The following is a 23,354-nucleotide window of genomic DNA, read 5'->3' as shown; positions in this document are numbered from 1 at the left end:
GGTTACAAATCTTGTTAAAATAATTAGGTACATTTCATGTCATGTGGTTGTGCATGACTACTGTGTGCTCACACAGATTCCTGGTGAAAATTTCTGTTATTATATCAAATGGGTTTTAGGAAAGATTTGTTATAAGATACATTTAACATTTGATTCGTGGATTTCAAAAAGCGGCGAGAGCTGAAAAATAAAATTACATTATCAAATAAAATATAATAAACTGCGTGCTAAGTCAAACATTTTTACAAATTATATTTTCAATGCCTATCGACGATTTAATCATTGCAATCCCAAATACACAACAAGCTTTAGGTTAGTTTTAGTACATTAACATATCACTCACAATAAATAATCACCACCATCACCAATCAGCTGTCATTGACAACGATCAGATCACGATCACCATTATTCATTGAGCACCGATCAGGTCATAAATCACCGTTCATTGAATGCTTGATCTCCGTTCAATGAGCACCGATTAGATCACAGATCACGTTTCAATGGGTACCGATTGGGTCAGATCAATGCCATTGTTCAGCGATCACCAACCATCATCCATCATCATCAATAATCTAATCATTATCAAAATGGATTATAAATCTTGTTAAAATAATTAGGTACATTTCATGTCATGTGGTTGTGCATGACTACTGTGTCCTCACACAGATTCCTGGTGAAAATGTCTGTTATTATATCAAATGGGTTTTAGGAAAGATTTGTTATAAGATACATTTAATATTTAATGACAAAATTTGATTCGTGGATTTCAAAAAGCGGCGAGAGCTCATCAAATAAAACTACATTATCAAATAAAATATAATACACTACGTGCTAAGTCAAACATTTTTACAAATTATATTTTCAATGCCTATCGACGATTTAATCATTGCAATCCCAAATACACAACAAGCTTTATGTTAGTTTTAGTACATTAACATATCACTCACAATAAATAATCACCACCATCACCAATCAGCTGTCATTGACAACGATCAGATCACGATCACCATTATTCATTGAGCACCGATCAGGTCATAAATCACCGTTCATTGAATGCTTGATCCCCGTACAATGAGCACCGATTAGATCACAGATCATGTTTCAATGGGTACCGATTGGGTCAGATCAATGCCATTGTTCAGCGATCACCAACCATCATCCATCATCACCATCATCATCAATAATCTAATCATTATCAAAATGGATTACAAATCTTGTTAAAATAATTAGGTACATTTCATGTCATGTGGTTGTGCATGACTACTGTGTCCTCACAGAGATTCCTGGTGAAAATGTCTGTTATTATATCAAATGGGTTTTAGGAAAGATTTGTTGTAAGATACATTTAATATTTGATGACAAAATTTGATTTGCGGATTTCAAAAAGCGGCGAGAGCTCATAAAATAAATTTACATTATCAAATAAAATATAATACACTGCGTGCTAAGTCAAACATTTTTACAAATTATAATTGCAATTCCTATCGACGATTTAACCATTGCAATCCCAAATACACAACAAACTTTAGGTTAGTATTAGTACATTAACATAACACTCACAATAAATAATCACCACCATCACCAATCAGCTGTCATTGACAACGATCAGATCACGATCACCATTATTCATTGAGCACCGATCAGGTCATAAATCACCGTTCATTGAATGCTTGATCCCCGTTCAATGAGCACCGATTAGATCACAGATCACGTTTCAATGGGTACCGATTGGGTCAGATCAATGCCATTGTTCAGCGATCACCAACCACCACCTTCATCATCATCATCCTCACAATCATCATTACAGTCATCATCAATAATATAACCATTATCAAAGTGGATTACAAATCCTTTTAAAATACCTTTAATCCTACACTTTGTAATAAGGTATTATATGTAGTGTTCCGGGACATATAGTTGAACTTCAGGAACTGATTCAGGATAACAAAATGAGTAAAAACGTTGACATCGTGGTAAGTCTTATTTTGTTTTGTTTTCATTTTGGGATTTTCAATAAAAAATTATTTCACAGGAACGAGTATAACTATTTTAATTAAATTTCGGAATCTAATTCTAGTGTCTTTACAAAATAAAAATTTTGAAAACGTCACAATAAAAAATAGCAGTCAGTTTTTTTTTTTTATATTCAGTATCTTTGTAATTATTTGTTTGATCAATTTTTACTTATTACAAAATTTATTAAGAATTTTATTTTGTACAAAATCCGTTGACAAACAATCGAGTACAGTTGTGCACCATAATGCAAGCTGAAAATTTTTGCCTGTTTTATTTTCTCCACTAATGTAATAAAAATTATTAATATTAATAAATTAGTAAAAATTATCTCACATTATGGTGCCAAGCCTACTGCTGGATTAAATGTTTTAAAAATCTCGTGTCCTGAATCAGTACTTGAAGTACGATTAATTGGTTCTTGAACACTATATATAATCACTACTGTAGACCACACGTAAATCTTTGTCCAACTATTATTTATTTTAATCTTAATTATTATATCAATTGTGTTTAAGAGAAGACTTGCTGTTATGATTACATTTAATGAAAAATGTATAAGGGTAAAATACATTTATTAAAAAAATTGAATGTCATTTTCTTAGGTTTATTAATTGAAAGCAGCTATTGGACGTGTATTCTTCTGGTTTACGGTGTTAAGTGTAAGTATCAAATTAGGATGAATCGCTGGATGTAAAATATTAATTGGAAGTGATTTTCAGGTTTGTATAGATTGCTACAGATCTCAGAAATCCTGTGGGATGCTCTTATTGGACTTTGTCATTAAAGTAATATGATATCTTGTTCTCTTTAGAGGACAATATCTACTAGAGTCAACATATGCACTTCCTTCTGCATGATTTTTAGTTTTTTTTTTAAGGCAATAGTATTTTTGAAAAACAAAGCTTTTTTGTTCTTCAGTCATTTGACTGGTTTGATGCAGCTCTCCAAGATTCCCTATCTAGTGTTACTAGTTTCGTTTAGGTTACCCCCTATATCATATATCCCTAACAATTTGTTTTACATATTCCAAACGTTGCCTGTCTGCACAATTTTATCCTTCTTTCTACCTGTCCCTTCAATATTAAAGCGACTATTTCAGGATGCCTTAAATGTCTCTTTTAACTATATTTTTCCAAATGCTTCTTTTTTCATCAATTTGCTCTGCTAACCTCTTCATTTGTCACAATCCACTTATCTGATTTTTAACAATCTCCTATAGCACCACAATTCAAAAGCTTACAATCTTTTCTTCTCAGGTACACTGATCGTCCAAGTTTCACTTCCAGATAAAGCTATGCTCCAAACATACTTTTAAAAATCTTTTCCTGACATTTAAATTAATTTTGATGTAAGCAAATTATATTTCTGACTGAAAGCTTGTTTCACCTGTACTGTTTGGCATTTTATATTGCTCCTGCTTCACCCATATTTAGTAATTCTACTTCCCAAATAACAAAATTTTTCTTCCTCCATAATCTTTCTCTTACTATTTTTACATTCAGTGGTCAATCTTCATTATTTCTCCTAACACTTCTTCCATTCTCCTCCTCAATTCTTCTTTACAGAATTTCAGTTAAGTGCATGTGCGAAAGATTTTTGATGCATTAGTTAAGCTAATTGTTATTTATTCTTCACATTTATTTGCTTCCTGCTTTCTTTGGTATCATGACTATAACACTCTTTTTGAAGTCTGACGGAACTGCCCCTTTTTTATAAATATTACCAGTTTGTATAATCTATCACTTCCTCACCTGCACTGCACAGTAATTCTACAGATATTCCGTCTATTCCAGGAGCCTCTCTGCCATTCAAATCGTAATGCTCTCTTAAATCCAGATCTCAGTATTGTTTTGTCCCCTCTCCTCTTCTTCCTCAATAACACCTTTTTCTTTCTAATTTCCTCCGTATAACTCAATATATTCCATCCACTTATCAAATTTTGTATTATAAATCTGTATAGCATCTTTGTGTGAACATTATTAGATTTTAATTTATGCACCCCAAAATTTTCATTAACTTTCTTGTATGCTTTGTTTATATTACCAATGTTCATTTCTCTCTCCACTTCTGAACACTTTAATTTACTCTTATTTTGCTAGTTTGCACTTTCTGTTTATAATATTTCTTAAATGCCGATAATTCCTTTTACTTTCTTCATCACTAGCATTCTTATATTTTCTACATTCGTTCATCAGCTGCAATACATCCTCTGACATCCAAGGTTTTCTACCAGTTATCTTTGTTCCGCCTAAGTTTGCTTCTGCTGATTTAAGAATTTCCTCTTTAATATTCTCCTATTCTTCTACATTTTGTACCTTAATCTTTTTTACTCAGACCCTTTGCAATGTTCTCAAAAATCTTCTTTACCTCCTCTTCCTCAAGCTTCTCTAAATTCCACTGATTCATCTGACACCTTTTCTTAAGGTTTCTCAACCCCAATCTACATTTCATTATCACTAAATTATGATCGCTATCAATGTCTGCTTCAGGGTAAGCTTTGCAGTTGATGAGTTGATTTATAAATCTTTGCTTTACCATGATATAATAATCTGATACCTTGCAGTATCACCTGGCTTTTTCAATGTGTATATTCTTAGGTGTTGGTCATTACTAAATTATACTTGTGCAAAACTATTTAAGTCAGTTCCCTCTTTCATTCCTTTTTCTCAGCCCATATTCACCCACAATATTTCCTTCCTTGCCTTTTACATCTTGCATTCCAATCTCCAACTATTATTAAATATTCATCCCCTTTTGTGTAAGAAATTGCTTCATCAATTTTTCGAATACACACTACCTCATCATCATCATGAGCATTTGTGGGTATATAGACATTAACAATTGTTTCGGGTTAGACTTTAATTTATCCTTATTACAATGATTCTATCACTATGCATTTTGAAATACTCTACACTTATGTTATTCTTCATTACGAAACCTACTCCTGCCTGTCCTTTATTTGAAGCTGCATTAATTATTCTAAAATCACCTGACAAAGTTTTCCCTCCGAACCTTAAACTAAATTTACAGATCTATTCATTTCCCCCCTAACATTCCATGCTCTGATGTGAGAATATTATTTTCTAATTTTCTGGAGACCTCTAACTTAGTAGACCCCATCCGGAGATTCGAACTGGAGACTACTTTACCAACAGAATATTTTAAAAAGGAAGGCACCTCCATTTTTATTATTTGAAAATACAGAGTTATATTTTATTGGAAAAAAGCAGCTGTAGTTTTACATTGCTTTTAGCTGCGTAGAACTCAGGTTGAGTGATTATGATATGGCAGCACCCTCTTTCGGGAATCTATCTTTAGTATCTATAAGAAGTATCTTCAGTATCTATAGGAATCGATACGGTTGCATTTTCGGTCCAGCTACTTTGTATTACTGATAACTCAAGCCCCTCACCATTGGCAAGGTCTCATAATTTATAGAGGGAGAACCCATGATGAAAGTAACAAGGTGTCACCAATGAAGGTAACAAGTATCCGAGAGAAAATTCTTTTCTTCGTCCAGGTAAAAAAGTGAGTTAGAGTTGTAAAACAAAACGGATAAGATATCAAACCTGAATGCAGAACAATTGTTCTCTTTATTGCACTAGGTTTAAAATGGTTTACCTAGAAAATCCCTTGAATTTCATTTGACTCATTAGAAAAATGTTTATTGAATATAAAATTATTTTTCACTAAACAACATTTTATTTTAATTTCAGTATTATAAAGTAATATTCATTTTGGTATCCGTAAAAAAATAAGTAATATCTCATTTTCCCGTGTAAATTAGATTATTAAAAGCAATTTCTTTCAAAAAATGTTTTGTGATAATATTTTTAATTAAACTAAAAAATCATCAATTCTGAAGATTGACCAAAATAAATATCAGATCTTTAGTTATAAAATTTTGAAGTTGCACTTCATAAGATGTGTCCCCTGTTTTTTTGTTTAGGTTTTCATTCATTATTTTGAATTTTATCTTAATTAACAGTCAATTTCAATACTCTTAAGAATCCATAAACTTGTATAAAATATTTATTTTTATTAAGGATTATTAAAAAAAAATTTTTATTTAATAAATATTCGATTGTTAGCTCGTTTAATCATTATCATGTATTTAAAATTTTGTAACATTTTTGTGCAACTAAAAACATTTGTCCCAAAATCCCTTACTTATATTTTCAAATAACCCGGTAGAAAATGAGATTTTGGGACGAGCATATACGCATGCGCGCCGAATACTGTGCGCAATGCTACACCTTGTTACTTTCATGGGAGAACCTAGTTTTATCAATGCAATACTGTGATTTTTTGTAAATTGAGGGAGAGACTTGTTGGGTGGGGGGTTGGAAAAGAAGGGCTTTGAATTTCCCTAGCCTATGTGGTATTTTTATTTTTTTGAAAGAAAAACGCATCTCAAATAATTGAAGGTAAATTTATCCTTTGAATAGATTTACATAAAAAAATACGGAATACTTCTCAGCTAGAAGTGTAGCATTTTTACAACTTGTAATACCAATATATATCCAAATTTTATTTTGTATTAGAAGTCACACAAAAGTTTAGCAATTTGATTTTCATTTTTTCCTATTACCGAAGATTACCTTGTGCGAACATTTACATGCCGATGTATTTTACTAAACATTTTTTTTGAATAATGAACAGTACTAAAGTAATATTTAATACATTTGTACGGATATATATTTTAAGTTAAAAAGGCAGTTGTCATCATTGCTAGAGTTATTAGTGCAGCTTCAAGTAAACACTCTGGGATTGTCAATTAATTTTGAGTTGATAATTCGTTTATTTTGTTTTTGTGGTTAATTACAAAAAAGGCCTGAAAATCCATATAAATATACTTAAAAATCCTGCAGGTGGCACAGGAATAAATGAAAAAAGAAGGAAGCGTTAATATGTTGACTCTGTGCCAGTTAAGATATAAGTTGAGGTGACATTTCTAGGTTATGTCATGTCAAACTTCAAGAATGTAAGTACAATTTCATAACTGATTTTATTAGTTCCTCGCAAATAAAATAAAAAAAAACAAAAAAAACTGGAGCATTTGAAATACAAGACAATAGTAATAACAAATAAATTTATTTTCAACTACAATACATAATAACCACATGAAAAAGACAAGAGATAGTACACAATGCATTGTATTAAATATAAAGCACTTGTTTAGTGTGTACTGATATTTAATCAGTTGTAATATGTCAGTAAATTTGCTCAGTTATTGATAAAAATATTACTGTAGTTGCATATGAAAATATGCTACCTACAAAGAGCTTGACCATAGATAGAAATACCAGATTAACAATTACAATTAAAACATTAAAATGATAAACTACATTCACACTCTCACACACTTGTTTTCTTCAGTTATCTTTCTCTCACACAGACAACACAGCATACTTGATTTGTACCTTGTCAGAGTTAAAAAAGATACAAATTAAATTTAAAATTGACAACTATTTCATTTAGACTAAATCATCACTGAATATAATGCTTCCACCTTAACAATTGTAAAGTAGAAAAAAACACTATTTTAAGTTTATTCAGATTACAGGTACTTCTTACACTAACAGACAGGTAATTAAAGAACTTAGGTTGGAAAAAGAAACATATCTTGAAAGGATGTACCATAGGCCTTACAGGAATAAAATATTTCCTGTAAAAGTCTGCCTATTATAAGAAGCCTCATCGACTGACTTAATGCATATCTCAGCTAAAAAGATAATCTTCTAGTTTATTCTGACTCATTAAGAAGCTATTGTTTACATTATTATCACTCTTGCACAGCAATATACTATAAATACCTCCCATTATTATTAACATGAATTTAAAAATTCATTTCTCGTAACTGGTAAAAATAAATTTGCATAATATATAGAACCACAAACACCATTTTTTCACACACCCATAGGTATCACTCGTATCCGCATTATCGATAATGTACAGACAAAACAAATCTCTCACACTTGCATTCATACACACTCATACCATACACGCATTCCCATAACCAAAAAGAAAAAATCATCAATCTATCTATCCAGAGAAAGATACTACCCCTATGAAGCTCCTAAACAAATTGTAGGTTTACACTTAAAATGTTGTAGATTCTCTGAAGTTTGTAAGTAATTAAAATTTAAATTATGTAATTCAGTAATTGACTGTTTCTACATAATACACAAGTAAAAATGGAATTGAAAAACAACCAATAATTGAACTTAGTAGTCCCCTTTAAGTCTTAATTCACTAATTTATGATTTAACAATATGTTTTTGTTACATATGTATTTAATTATTACCTAATAATTATTATTAAGGTATTTCAGTACATACCTTTAAGGATTTAACTCAATAAATTAATTTAATAACAATAACTTAATTTAATAAAATAACTTATCTTCAGATGTATTGCCATTTATTTATGGGATCATAAATTTTCCCATTATGGAACACCACTTTTCTCTATAGATTTGGCTGGCCACCTTGAAGATCTATTACTTTTCAGGAGACTTAGATTCATTCATGTAAACAAGGTTATACTGATTCTCCCAACCAATATGAAAGTTTAACAATTTTACTTTAACTTGAACTCGATTTTAGTTCAAAAACTATTGAATTTGACTATAATTTGATGTAATCTACAAGTGTCAGCATTTCTTTAAAAAATTTTATGATTGCCAGTCATTACATCATTTAACTGAAACCCAGTTACAGATGATACTCTATTTAAAATAACAAAAATATGCCAAAGTTTCCTTAAAGGAGATCCTGGATTATAGCTTATACAATTCTTTCTCGAGTACTGGTTTACATTATTATTTTTAGTATTTAAATTTTTTTGTTCTATTTTTTAATTTTCATCATTTATTTCCAACAGTTTATTAGAAAAAGATTTTATATCATCTTGTTTTTCCATTTTTGAATTTATGGAATTTCATTTCATAAATATTATAAATTGATTTAATTATATCATTTTTTTCTTGTTTTCAGTTTTACAATTTCCTTTTCAATGTTATCAAATTTGGTCATTTAAAATTTCTGAATAATAATTCTGTTAAAAAGTTTACTAAATAAATATTTAATTTTCAATAAATACTACCAGTGTTGACACAGGTAAGGTTATAGATTTTGAAATACTAGAAAGTACTGCCAAGTGAGTGAAAATTAAAAAAAATGTTAAAGAAAAACTGGAAATTACCAGTTGTATGATGAACTATACTGGAGTTAGTGGCCGAAAGGAAGTTGCTAGTGCAGTGGCCATATTTGATGATTGTGAGTAATAATAATAATAGGTATACAAAGTACTTGGGTGATAGTGGTAGCGATTGCAAAGCCTTCATTTAGGTACTCAAAAGAAAGCTGTACATTGATTATGTTCCCATTGTAAAGCTGGAATATATTGAGCACATACAAAAGTGAATGGGATCTCATTTGAGACGGTTGCTTAAAGAATAACTTGCAGAATTATTTTAGTCTTTTTATTCAATTTAGAAAAAATGTGAAGAAATGCTTTAAATAAAGTATCCATTTATCAAAGACTGCAGAAAAATTGCTGTTGGGAAAAATTTCTAGTGCAAATTCAGTCGATCCAAAATCACAGGTGAACAATAAAAACACTATTTACCGTCAGCTGTAGCTTAAGTTATAAAATCGAACTTTGAAAGTCTATCAGATGTAAAAATTTCCATAAAAGGTTTCTATGGCAGTACCCAAAATCCTTAGGAATCTTTCAATAGTGTCATCTGAAATAGACTTCCCAAATTGCTTTCATTGGACTTGATGCACTCAAAGTTTAGTATATGATGCTGTCTTGTCTTTTAATGATGTTGCTTAGGAAATTATGTTTATATAAACACTTAGTAATTGAACCCAGTCATAGTGCACTAAATATCCTCAAAGAAATTAACAGAGCAAGAATAAGTAAAGGACTATTTCATGCAGTTAAAAAATGTAGTACTATGAAGAGAAAGAAAGAAGATGATGATGATCAGATGTATGGGCCTGTCGTATTTTAGAGTAAATAAATTTTTAATTTGAGTTTTCTGGAAATTCTTATTCTTAGGTAGCCTATACTACGTACCCTTTTTAATTAACCATTTTTAATTCTAGTGACAGGTTGATCTCATAGAATCAAATACCCAGTTTAGTAGTATATTTTCTTACAGGTTTTATTTTTTGTATACATGTTATGATATTAGAATGAAGGGATACCAAGGGTGAAATTGAGTAGAGAAAGGGTATGCATCGTATGCAACTATAGCCTTTTATTTTTTTAAATATATTAAGTTATATTGACATTGATTACATTAATTGGTCCTGGGTAAGACTTTTAACTACTCCTGATCATTCTCTTGCACTGTCTACTCCCTTGAAGAGGTAGGAACCATGGAAACACAAAGAGATAGGAACCATGGAAAGAGATTGGAAACCACTCACAAATATTTGTGGCCAATACAATTTCTAAGAAGATTCAATAGCTATCTTTTTTGGTACTTCTGGTGCATCTTTTTGGTACTTCTGGTGTTTCTTTTTTTGTAATTTGGTGCTTCTTTTTTGGTACTAAATTGGATGTAAGCTCTACGTGAGGTAGTATATGGAAACAGTATTTCCTTACTAGAATTTGCATAATAAGCCAGAAATTGGCTTTCATGCATGCTGGGGAAGTTAAAATTATTAAGATTTAATTTTATCATTACATTTTTGTAGTGTTAGCCCACCTGACTAGTCTTGTGGTTAACTTCCAGTCGCAGATCAGTTGTTTAACAGCTGATTTTTGAAGTCGAAGGTTCTGAGATTAGAATCTTGGTAAAAGCTAGTTGATTTTATACTAGATAGTGGATACAGGTGTACTTTGGTGGTTAGAGTTCAATTAACCACATATCTTAGGATTGGTAGGTCTGAGACTGGTACAATACTACACTTCATTTACATGTCACTTATATCATCCTCATATAATTGGGCCATGGGGGGGTTGCTTATTGTTTATTAGATGAACAGATTACAATGTACACTTTAGGAATGTAAAAAACTTTTGAATAGTACTATATTTTTCTATATTATTTTTCTTTATAGTTGATTTTATTAAAATCTTATTTAAAAAGTAAAAGTTATGCATGAAGTTTAATATTGTTATTTAATCCATCTAGAAAGTATATGCAGAAATTATCTCAAAATGAATTTAGCAATGTACAAACTAACCTCCGCTCAGATACCATGTAATCAAGATATCACCACATATCCTTGAATCTGATTAAAACATAGGAAAACCATTATTGATAGAAACATAAATGTTAAATAATTTATTACTTCTAGAAGTCTGGCTCAGATAAAATATATTTTTGGTATGCATATGTATTTGCTGGTACTTTTATTTAAGTTCAAAGCAGAAGGAGAGTGATAAAAATTCATTTTTGAACTATGACTTAGGTAGTTTAGTTAAATACGGTAAAAAACGGAAATTGTTATTTTTGGAAGGAGAGTGATAAAAATTCATTTATGAACTATGACTTAGGTAGTTTAGTTAAATATGGTAAAAAAAAATTGTTATTTTTGGTGTTTCCATCCTAGGTAAAGTTACTCTAAACCAATAATGAGCATGTGCTCTCTGGAACTAATTTTGAAGCTATTGCCTCTTACTGCTTTTTTCACTGGTAGATTGTCGTACTTACTACCAATATCTTTTTCATTCACTTGATGATGGGTTATGTGGATGCAAGTCAGATGCTCTACCTCTACCTGAGGTCACTGAGACCTTGACAGCCAGTGTATAATAAGTGTAGATCATTTGTGGTATTTATTTCAGATGTGGTGGCTGAACATTGAACCTAATGACTTAAGTCCTGTCAGCTGAAGCTTCGTACACTCTCTTAAAGTGCAAATGCAAATAGCCTTTCTTTTAATGTTAAGTCTTTTATTAGCTTCATTATTAGTCCATTGACTATTTCTGTTATTTTTTTAATTTTTACATGAGCTGTATGAATAATTATGAAAAATTTTAGTAGTTCAGTATTTTTTATAAAAATCTAGTACCTTTTTTCAGAGGCATTATATTTATAAAAATCAAATGTCATTTATTGACTAAACACAAGTAAAATTTAATTAGCAAATTTATTTCCTAACGACTTGATTATCATGTAAATTTTAAACACCACTGTATGAATGCCCTGCCAGGGGAATCGCCAAACTTAAAATTTTTCATGCTAGCTCACGCTCACAAGCTCATTTCATTTCATTTCATTATGTTCTGTGTTTGGGTTGCATATGTATTGTGATGAACTACTTCTATAGTTTTTTTTTTTTGTCTTCAGTCATTTGACTGGTTTGATGCAGCTCTCCAAGATTCTCTATCTAGTGCTAGTCGTTTCATTTCAGTATACCCTCTACATCCTACATCCCCAACAATTTGTTTTACATACTCCAAACGTGGCCTGCCCTGCCTACACAATTTTTCCCTTCTACCTGTCCTTCCAATATTAAAGCGACTATTCCAGGATGCCTTAGTATGTGGCCTATAAGTCTGTCTCTTCTTTTAACTATATTTTTCCAAATGCTTCTTTCTTCATCTATTTTCCGCAATACCTCTTCATTTGTCACTTTATCCACCCATCTGATTTTTAACATTCTCCTATAGCACCACATTTCAAAAGCTTCTAATCTTTTCTTCGTATGCTCCGTCTATTTTACCAATGTTCATTTCTCTTTCCACTTCTGAACACTTTTCTTTAATCCACTCTTCTTTCACCAGTTTGCACTTCCTGTTTATAGCATTTCTTAATTTCCGATAGTTCCTTTTACTTTCTTCATCACTAGCATTCTTATATTTTCTACGTTCATCCATCAGCTGCAATGTATCGTCTGAAACCCAAGGTTTTCTACCGGTTCTCTTTATTCCGCCTAAGTTTGCTTCTGCTGATTTAAGAATTTCCTTTTTAACATTCTCCCATTCTTCTTCTACATTTTCTACCTTATCTTTTTTACTCAGACCTCTTGCGATGTCCTCCTCAAAAATCTTCTTTACCTCCTCTTCCTCAAGCTTCTCTAAATTCCACCGATTCATCTGACACCTTTTCTTCAGGTTTTTAAACCCCAATCTACATTTCATTATCACCAAATTATGGTCGCTATCAATGTCTGCTCCAGGGTAAGTTTTGCAGTCAACGAGTTGATTTCTAAATCTTTGCTTAACCATGATATAATCTATCTGATACCTTCTAGTATCGCCTGGCTTTTTCCAAGTGTATATTCTTCTATTATGATTTTTAAATTGGGTGTTGGCAATTACTAAATTATACTTCGTGCAAAATTCTATAAGTCAGTCCCCTCTTTCATTCCTTTTGCCCAGCCCGTATTCACCCACTATATTTCCTTCCTTGCCTTTTCCAATGCTTGCATTCCAATCTCCAACTATTATTAAATTTTCATCTCCTTTTACGTGTTTAATTGCTTCATCAATCTCTTCGTATACACACTCTACCTCATCATCATCATGGGCGCTTGTAGGCATATAGACGTTAACAATCGTTGTCGGTTTAGGTTTTGATTTTATCCTTATTACAATGATTCTATCGCTATGCGTTTTGAAATACTCCACTCTCCTCCCTATCTTCTTGTTCATCACGAAACCTACTCCTGCCTGCCCATTATTTGACGCTGAGTTAATTACTCTAAAATCACCTGACCAAAAGTCGCCTTCCTCTTCCCACCGAACCTCACTAATTCCTACTATATCCACATTTGTCCTACCCATTTCCCTTTTTAAATTTTCTAGCCTACCAACCTTTTTCAAGCTTCTAACATTCCACGCTCCGACTCGTAGAATGTTTTTTTTTAATTTTCTGGTGACCCCTTCCTTAGTAGTCCCCATCCGGAGATCCGAACGGGGGACTATTTTACCTCCGGAATATTTTACCAAGGAAGGCGCCTCCATTATTGCTATGTGAAAATGCAGAGAGCCACATTTTCTTGGAAAAAAAGTAGCTGTAGTTTTCCATTGCTTTCAGCTGCGCAGTACTCAGAGGACTGAGTGATGTTGATACAGCCGTTTAAGTCATCCTGACTCACGCCCCTAACAACTACTGAAAGAGCTGCTGCCCTCTTTCAGGAATCATTCCTTAGTCTGGCTCTCAACAGATACCTCTCCGATATGGTTGCACCTTCGGTCCAGCTACTCTGTATCCCTGAGCACTCAAGCCCCCTCACCAACGGCAAGGTCTCATGATTCATAGAGGAGGACTTCTATAGTATTACTAATTATTTTTAGTGGTAAGTGTTGTATTATGTGAGTATAAAAAATTCATATACAGTATAATCAGGCTGGAAAAAACACAGAAAAAATATAGTTCATATTTGTAATTTCAAAGAGTTGGTGATCATCTAGCTGAAAGAGTTGCTTGACACACAGGGCAGTAATGTGACTAAATATGTAAATAGTAATGATTCACTCTCAGATACTAGTTCACCTATCTCAGCTAAAGAACAAAAGTTTAGTAGTGCTTGGTTTGATGAACCCTATTAAAATCTTGAATTTAGCTTAGTGATAACAAAAAACAAATGCTGTATTGTAAATACCGTAATACCAAAATTAACAGTAACGGAAGCCTTATTCTTAGACATGCAAACACCCCTTAGTATAAAGTAAATGTAGAATGTACAATCATCATCTCTAGTATAGCCACCATTCTATTGACGGCATCTGTTCCTCATTACATAATAAAGTTACTGAAGCAGAATTATAGAGCACAATCTTCCTTTAGTATTAATGAATACACTACCATCAGTTAATTATTTTGTAAGTTTGGACCCTTTTTTTTTTACATTTAAATGGTATTTAAAGTTAGGGGTAGCTTTCTTTACTATTGTTGGTGCTTTTAAATTTTTGCAATTTTTAACCACATTTAATATTTTAATTATTGCATTCCATGTTTAATAAGTACTGCTTTAATGGTTGATGCTAGAACTATCTATCAGAAAAACTAAAGAAAAATTCTTTTTGATGAATCAATTCTTTTACAAAATTATTAACCGTTTCTATTTGGCATTATGATGATTCAAAAATGGTAGAAGACTCATTCCTAAGCATCACCAACATAAAGTCAGTAGTTCATTTTTGTTAAAAGCAATTATTTTGCTGCTTGAAAAATTAGTACCATTCACAAACTTGTTAGGATTTACCACTTATAATGCCTCTGTGATGATGGGACAGCATATAGGAATTCAAGCTACGCTTAAAGAGTTGAATGAACATTTATGTATATATCTAGTTGCATTTATCACAGCTTTAGTTTGTAAACTTCAGAAGCTTGCACTGTTAATACCTTCCAAATGCTTTTGAAGAGCTCTGTAGTGTCATATCCAATTTCATTCAAAAGAAACCAAAAAGATAAGAAAAATTTAAAGCGATCCAATATTTATTGAATCTTAAAGGTCATAACTTTAGCTGAAATACAATGGTTGTCTATGAATGATGTTCAAAGGATTGTAGAACAGTGGAATGCATTACTGTCTTATTTTAATTTTTGTGTTGTAGAAGATGGAATAGAGCAAGCCTAGTCAACTTTACATGCTCTCCAAAATCCTGTCGTAAAAGGGTATTTTTTATTCGTTGCAATTTTCCTACCACATGACACACGTGTATCAGGGTACTTCATTTAGGCTTCACCAGTTGCTCTTAATTCTTGCAGGTAATATTTTCTTAGATATCGAGAATGTAAATTTAGGAGTTAGATTGTAGGCTTATACTGCAGCTGAAGAACACTGAATAAATTGAAAAAACATAAGGAATTTTAAGTCAAGTGTCTATCCTTTTGTGTTTGATTCTGCAAACAGGTTTTGAAGAGGGTAAATTTTTGCAATCCTCTTTTAAGAATCTGTCTATGTTGAGCCCAGAAAATTGCAAAAGAACTGTTAGTATCAAGAGAATCATTAACTGAGTCACCTAATGTAATTGAAGGAAGTGTTTATGAAGATTTAGGCAGGGAATGGCAGTTAGCGAAGTTCACAGAGTTATCTGTGAACATCCCAAATTTTACAAAATTTTTGAAGGCAGTGCTCTGCTTACCACATTCTTCTGTTGCAACAGGAAGTGTATTTTCTAGTGTTGCTATTAACAAGACCAAATTGCGAGACAAACTCCTATCCTCTACATTGTATGGGTTCCTTCTAACAAAGGAGAAACTGAAACGTTCATCAACCCAAAATTTATACATTTCAAAACTGTTTATTGACCTTGTAGTCTTCTAAGTATTAAGAGAAGGCTAAAATATTTGTATTTTGTACAAAAATATGTTACAATAAAATAATCTGATCTAAGTAACATAATCATTATTATTTTTACAATAATAATTTTCAATGTTTATTTTTCTATTTACCTAATTTTGTAATTACGAACTTTTTTTGTTTATTTTTGGTTATAGTATGTGATTATTCCATGTAAGTTTTTGATGAATACTACTGTAGGTTTAATTATAATGTAGGATTGTAAAAGATACACATGTAATATTTTCATAGCGTGAACGATAAACCAACCAGAAATCAGTTACGATAAGAAAACATTAATCAAACTTTATTTCTTATTGGCCTGTTCTAAAAATAATTCAAGTAAAATAAGAATTCTAAAGAACTTTTATAAGTTTAGTAAATTACTGATAAGTCAAAACAGTTTTGTTTTATATCAGGAAATTCGATGTAAATCTTCGGAACTGCGATGTTGACCACTCACACTCACTGAAAGGTGGTTAAATAAATGTTCACTTAAATTTACATTACATTCAATAATATCAATGTTACTGATGTACAAACGGTTCTGTATATGAAAAACAGAAAAAAGTAAACACTTTTTCCACAAAATTTAAGTAAAATATACAAATTTATTTTGCAACCTTAAAATAAAAAAAAGTAACTTCGACAAATCGTCAGGCTCACTACCTTCGTCGTAACGGAGATTTAATTTTATTTTTGCAGCCCTTGTTTCACATAATCGTCTTCCTGAAGTTTTTCAGCATGACTAACTCATCTAACCCAATCGTCACTGGTTACCGTTCAGTGCAACATTCAGAACCACTTTAATACCTTTCATTATAAAATTATTGTTTCTATCAGTAACATCTCTTAATCTAAGCCCGCAGAAGTTCAATTGGGTTAAATTGACAGTGGTATGGTGGAAGGCGTAGTACTCCGTGACCCATACTTGCTGTAAACCTCGTTGTATAGTTTGGCATTATTAATAAACCATACTTGGCCGATCCAGCATGACACAAAATTAAACGGCAACCTTTACAAACAGGAACCTTCAAGCGTGTACTTGACAAATTTTGGCAAATATAATTTTTCGAGTGGTTTTGATTTACCAAAGTTTCATCCAAATAAATAACAGGGTGAGGATTTTCTTATTTCGAATATTGTACATTTTTTGATGGATTACCTCTCGTAATGAAACAATATCTTGCCTGCCTTTCCATTAAAAACTATCTACCACCGTAACAGTTTTTGAATGAAATCCTAGATCCTTAAAAATTTTCCTTAAAGAGAATACGCTACCGCCGTAATTAATTTCCTCTTGCAACGTGTGTTTTACTTTGTGGCGCTCTCATTACCCTTTGCAGTAATTAATTCGTTCAACAGTTAAGAGAGAAATACAAGAATGTGCTGTAGCTTATTGAACGTTGGCAAAATACGTAAACTATCACTGGATGTTTTTAAACTTTAAAAATAACAATAAATATTATAAACTATGTTTTTACTCTTAATTTGTAAATCAGGTGAAACTAGACATTTTTAACAATAGAACACACACACCCAGGCAGAGAGAGTGTCAAGCGAAACATTCCTAGTCACAGTTATAAGACACGTACACGGCACTGTTTTCGCAGCGCTTGTACACGGTCACGCGGAGTAGGAGAGTTGGGTCATAGTGGGCGTGAAAAGGCAAGTAGACGCTACCGACAGTCGGTGGGAAAACCGCCAATATAAATGGAAATGAGTAAAATTTACAGCTAATGATATAAATATGATAAGACAGATTGAAATTTAAAACTACTAACGACATATACGGTAAACAATTTAATGTTACATATTATTACTCAATCCATAAGTAATTTGTATAACGATGTTAGGAATTCAAAAAATGAAAATTAAGAAATGTCTCCACTTTTGAAATAAGACCCATTACGATACGAAATTACATTAAGGTAAGCTGGAGGTGTACTGATTAGAATATAAATTAGATTTTCTTCGTAAATTCTATCAGCAATATTAATAGGACATTACATGAATAAATTTTAAGTCTTAATTACAGACCGATCGAAATAACTCATTTAGAGGGGAAAAAATTGTTACCTGGACTTCTATAAGTGGAAATGGTAAATTGGCTTATAATAAACGTAAAAAAAGTATATGCTTGATTGGGGGTAGGTGGAGGGTTAATTTTAGTAGTTGAAAAGGGGAGAAAAATGGTATTATTGCGATTTGAGGCGAAAGTTGACGTCAAAAAAAATTGTGGTTATTTAAGATACATAAAGGTGTATACTTTCACAGAGTTTCTTCAAAACTTTTGCGGAAATGAAAAATAAAAAACGAAAAAAATACGTTTTTTCGCATTTTTTTTGTAAATTTTGAGGTTATGTTAAAAAGTGACCTCTACAAAAATTGTAAATTTTTCAATGATCTACAAATTTTGTGTTGGAAATTTCTTTTTAACCCTCCACCACTTCCGATCACGCATTTATTTTTTTTACGTTTATTATAAACCTCTTTACCATTTCCAGCTAACAATTTTTTTTTCTCTAAGTGTAATTTGGTTGGAATTTATGTTTTTCATGATTTAAACGCCAATTGTAATACAGACAATTCGAATAATTAATATTTAAAAGTTTCTAAACAGCCAGTCGAATGATAGTGCAACAACACATATACACACACACACACACACCCACCCAGACCCGGCAGTACCTGAAAAATTGGTTGGAGAAAACAAACTAAAGAGTAAAAGCTGTTAAAAAATAAGATTTTTACATTTTAAATGCAATGGCTAACTTGCGAGACGATTTAAAATGGATTTTATAAATGTTCAAAAAATGTTATATTTCCTTATGTGTATGTTGTAATCGGTTCAACTAGTGAACAATAAGCATCCTAGTAAAGTCTGTTATTTTTACACGGATTTGAATACTAATTTCTGGACACCGGTGTATTCTGGTGGTTGGGTTTCAATTAACCACACATCTCAGGAATGGTCGGACTGAGACTGTACAAGACTACACTTCATTTACACTCATACATATCATCCTCTGAAGTATTTTTCTGAACGGTAATTACCGGAGGCAAAACAGGAAAAAGAAAGAAAGTGAACAATAAGCAACCCCTCCTCCATGACGCATTGAGTTGAGAATGATATGTATGACATATACGTGAAGTGTAGCCATCTACAGACTCAGGCCGTCCATTCTTGAGATGTGTGGTTAATCAAATCCCAATCACCAAAGTACACCGTTATCCACTGTCAAGTATTTAAATCCGTATAAATGCAACCGATCTTTACTAGGATTTCAATCTGAGAACCTTCGACTTCGAAAATTAGCCGTTAAACAAATGATTTGCGATGACACGTTTACCCCTAGAATCAGCTTGGTGGGATAAAAGCTAAAAAAATATTTTTTTTAAGCATAGACCGTTTGAGTGCGATGGACAAATCGAAGGTATAATGGTTTAAAGTCCTATTGATAAAATTTAAATAATAGCAAAAACTACCGTTTACTCAGTTTTTTAAGCAAGATATTGATAAAAAAAGGAAAAAATGTGAAGTCATTTTTTTGCGATTGGTGATGAATATTAAATAAACATTTTTGGTAATTTATAGTCTCGATAAATAAATCTTCAAAACATTTTGCTAAATTGCTCCAGTAAAGATTTTAAATTTTATTTCACACAAAACACCCACATCCTTTTTATCAATTTTGGAAACATTTTATAAATTTTTTACTTCCGAAGCTAGTACCTGCTTACCAAGTTTGAAAAAAATCGGTCAGCGGGGTCCAGAATTATAAAGCCTATCAAGGCTTGGAACGTCGGGAATGGTGTGGTGACCGGGGATCAGTATGATGTTTAAAAAAATTATAACAAAAAATAATCTTATTGAAGAATTAAATAAGAACAGATGGTTTTTCTCCATAGCAGCTCAAAAGTTTTTAGAAATTAAATGTTGAAATAAGGAAAGAGTAATATGAAAATTTAGATCTGGAATTATTTCTCTCCCGGAACAATGCCAAGCTTAATCTTCAGAAGTTGAAATAACATTAAACAGAAAAACTATTACGAACTTAAATTGCGGATTAGTATCTCTGTTATTTGAAATAAATATAATTGTAACAGTTCGTACTATTGGAAAACTTGAATTGCACATGGACGATGAGAAAATGAATAATTTTGAAGAATGACATCTAGGAAAAATAATCTGGGAGTTGATTCAAGTAGGTGTCAAGTGAAATGCATAACTTTGGCTTTTAATTTGATAAAAGATCAAATACATAATTTTTGTTTTTTATAATAAATAATCATTTATTATTTTTTCAAAGTAGAAAAATCAACAGGAAATGTTGATTTTTCAAAGATAAACACCTAATTAAAAATATATAGTAACTTCTATTAGTTTAACAAGTGCTAAAAAAAAACATTGTTAATAAAAATTAAAAAAATGTAGAGGTATCACTTAAACTAATGAACCGCGTAGTTAAAAAAAAACTCATTTATTATTTTTATTGAAAAAGAATAGACATTCTTTAAATTTTATTGTTTTGAGGAAAGTAATAAAAAATATCAATTTTGTATTTTTTAAAGAAAAAAAGGGAATGGAAATAAAAGAACAGTTAGAACTGATTTATTATCTGATCTTATGTATTTGATAAAGAAAAGGTCTGTATTGTAAGAGGGGAAAAAGAGACGAATGAGCGATTAAATGAACTATAATAATAGTAATACTAGTAGTAAAAGGAAAAAAAAAGTTGTTGAGAAGATGATGTAAAGGAAAAAAAAATTGTAAGTTTGCGATGAACTTTTACGATCCCTAAAAATCCGCGTCAGCTATTATTTTATCTTCTATTTTTATTTTTGTTATATTCTTAAAAATAAATCTTACGTCAATGTGACGTCGTGTGTTAAAAAATCTGTTGCTGACCATTTGATGTAGCGGTATACAGTTTTGACCTTCTATTTCCCATAGGATAATGATCGGTTGTTACTATCAGAATTCTGTAGATTTTAATTCATTATAATTAATTTAAAGTATTCTAAAATAACATTAAAAACGGAGAAAAACAGAAATACACCATTAATCTGGGATTACTAATCGTTTGAGAGGAGATACGGCGATTACAAAATGAGACTGAACAAACGTGTGAACTGACTCGCGATTAACCTCCTGGATAATAGTAAGGATTTAAAGTGCCTAAAGCAACTACATATGCTAGATTTGTAAATTCACTGAGATTTGAGGTGAATCAGCTACCCTGCGTTGTTGTACATCGTTAAAATTCTTCATTTCGTTTCGCCACTTACTCTTTTTGCTTCTTTAATTTATTTTATTGTTTCTGTTTTAATTGCTCTTTGTGTGATTAATAAGAATATTTTCTAGCGTTTTCTTTGTTTTTTATGTTTTGAACTTTATCAATGTTTCTACACTCATATTTATATGTACTTATTAATATTTATTATAAATTTATGTATACTGTATAATCGTATGTATATGTCGCCGGGAGATGATAAAAACGGAGGATTTGATCAAATCAATTCACGGAAGATGTTAATATTACAACTCTGTGTGGGGTGGTTTTAGTGAAAAGATGATATAATATAATTAATTTTGTAAAATTTAATTTTGTTTCAAGTTAGGTTTAGTTTAGTTTTAAGTTAATTTTGTATTATTTATTAATTTAATTTTTTTTAATTTGTATTATTTATTAATGTTGTTTATAATTAATTTTGATTTTTTTATATCAATAATTACTTCTCGTTAATTTTCTGTGGTTGATTTTTTCTATAAAGTTAATTACAAAATTAACTTTAAACAAAACTAACTTAACTTAATTTAAACTAAACTTAATTTTAAACTTTAAACAAAATTAAATTTTATAAAATTAATTATATTATTTCATCTTTTCACTAAAACAGTTAAGGGATTTGATCAAATCACTTACTTTCTTTAGGGAAATTACCCCACAGAGTTGTAATTTGAACATCTTCCGTGAATTGATCATCTACCTAAGGGATTTGATCAAATCTCCGTTTTCATCATTTCCCTGCGACATATACATATACAGTTCTTTGAGGGATTTCAATGAAACCCCTCTCTGCATGTCATTTTTTTTTTTAGGTAGATTTCATAAGAAAGCTACCTATTGTAATGGGTACCATAATTCGACTTCCGGAAAATTTCGACGTATCTTCGCGTTTCACATTCCCCCCAGATCCCAAAATCACTGTCAGTTCAATAGCTTATTTGTATATATATATTTATATATATATTTTTTCACTTTCTTGTGGACTTGATAACTGCCGAAATTTTGTGCCAATCACTTTCAAATTGATACATAAAATATAACGACCCAAAATCTCGGTTGAGTTCGTTAGTGGCAAAAATCGGACCATGGGGGTGCTTTTCGAAAAAAAAAACATCGCTATAAGTTTCTTATGAAGTAAAATATCGAATTCATTTAAAATTCCTACTCTTCTTTAGATAAGAGCCTAAATTTTATTTAAGTAAAGTTTTTTGATATAACCAACCATTGGCCCAGGGGGTTAGAAAAAATGGGGTTTCGAAGACAAAAAATAGGGACAATATCGAATCGGTTTAAAGTGGTCGTTAGTCCTCTAAACATTATGTACAACTTTTGTTTGTAACGATTTTTGATATGATCAAGCCTTACGGCAAGGGATGACCAAAATGTTGGCAATTACAAGTAGAAGGGGCCTGTCGTATGCTAAACATGTGATACTTTTTTCACATGCAACCATTGTCGTATTGAGTAAATTTAAAGTTTTTCTTAACTTTAAGGTGGAAATCTTTTTTATCTCCTATTTAGCACCGGTGAAATCTATCTCCTCTTTCCGGTGTGCCGAAAGGGACTTTTTTTTTGTTTTTATAATTCAACAACTAATATTGATAAAAACCATAGCAATTACGATGAACCATAGCAATAAATCTTGTGTAAAGATTTAACTAATTTGATGAGTCATATATTAAAATATCAAGGATTTTTTTTTTTTAATTTGTTTGTAGAAAAGTAATATATACTCGTATGTAACTGGTGTCCAAGACGTATGTGTAAATATTCTGAATGCAAA

This window comes from Lycorma delicatula, chromosome 10 (assembly GCF_047948215.1).
Source record: "Lycorma delicatula isolate Av1 chromosome 10, ASM4794821v1, whole genome shotgun sequence".
NCBI classification, from domain to species: Eukaryota; Metazoa; Arthropoda; class Insecta; order Hemiptera; family Fulgoridae; genus Lycorma; species Lycorma delicatula.
This window is presented reverse-complemented; position numbering follows the sequence as displayed.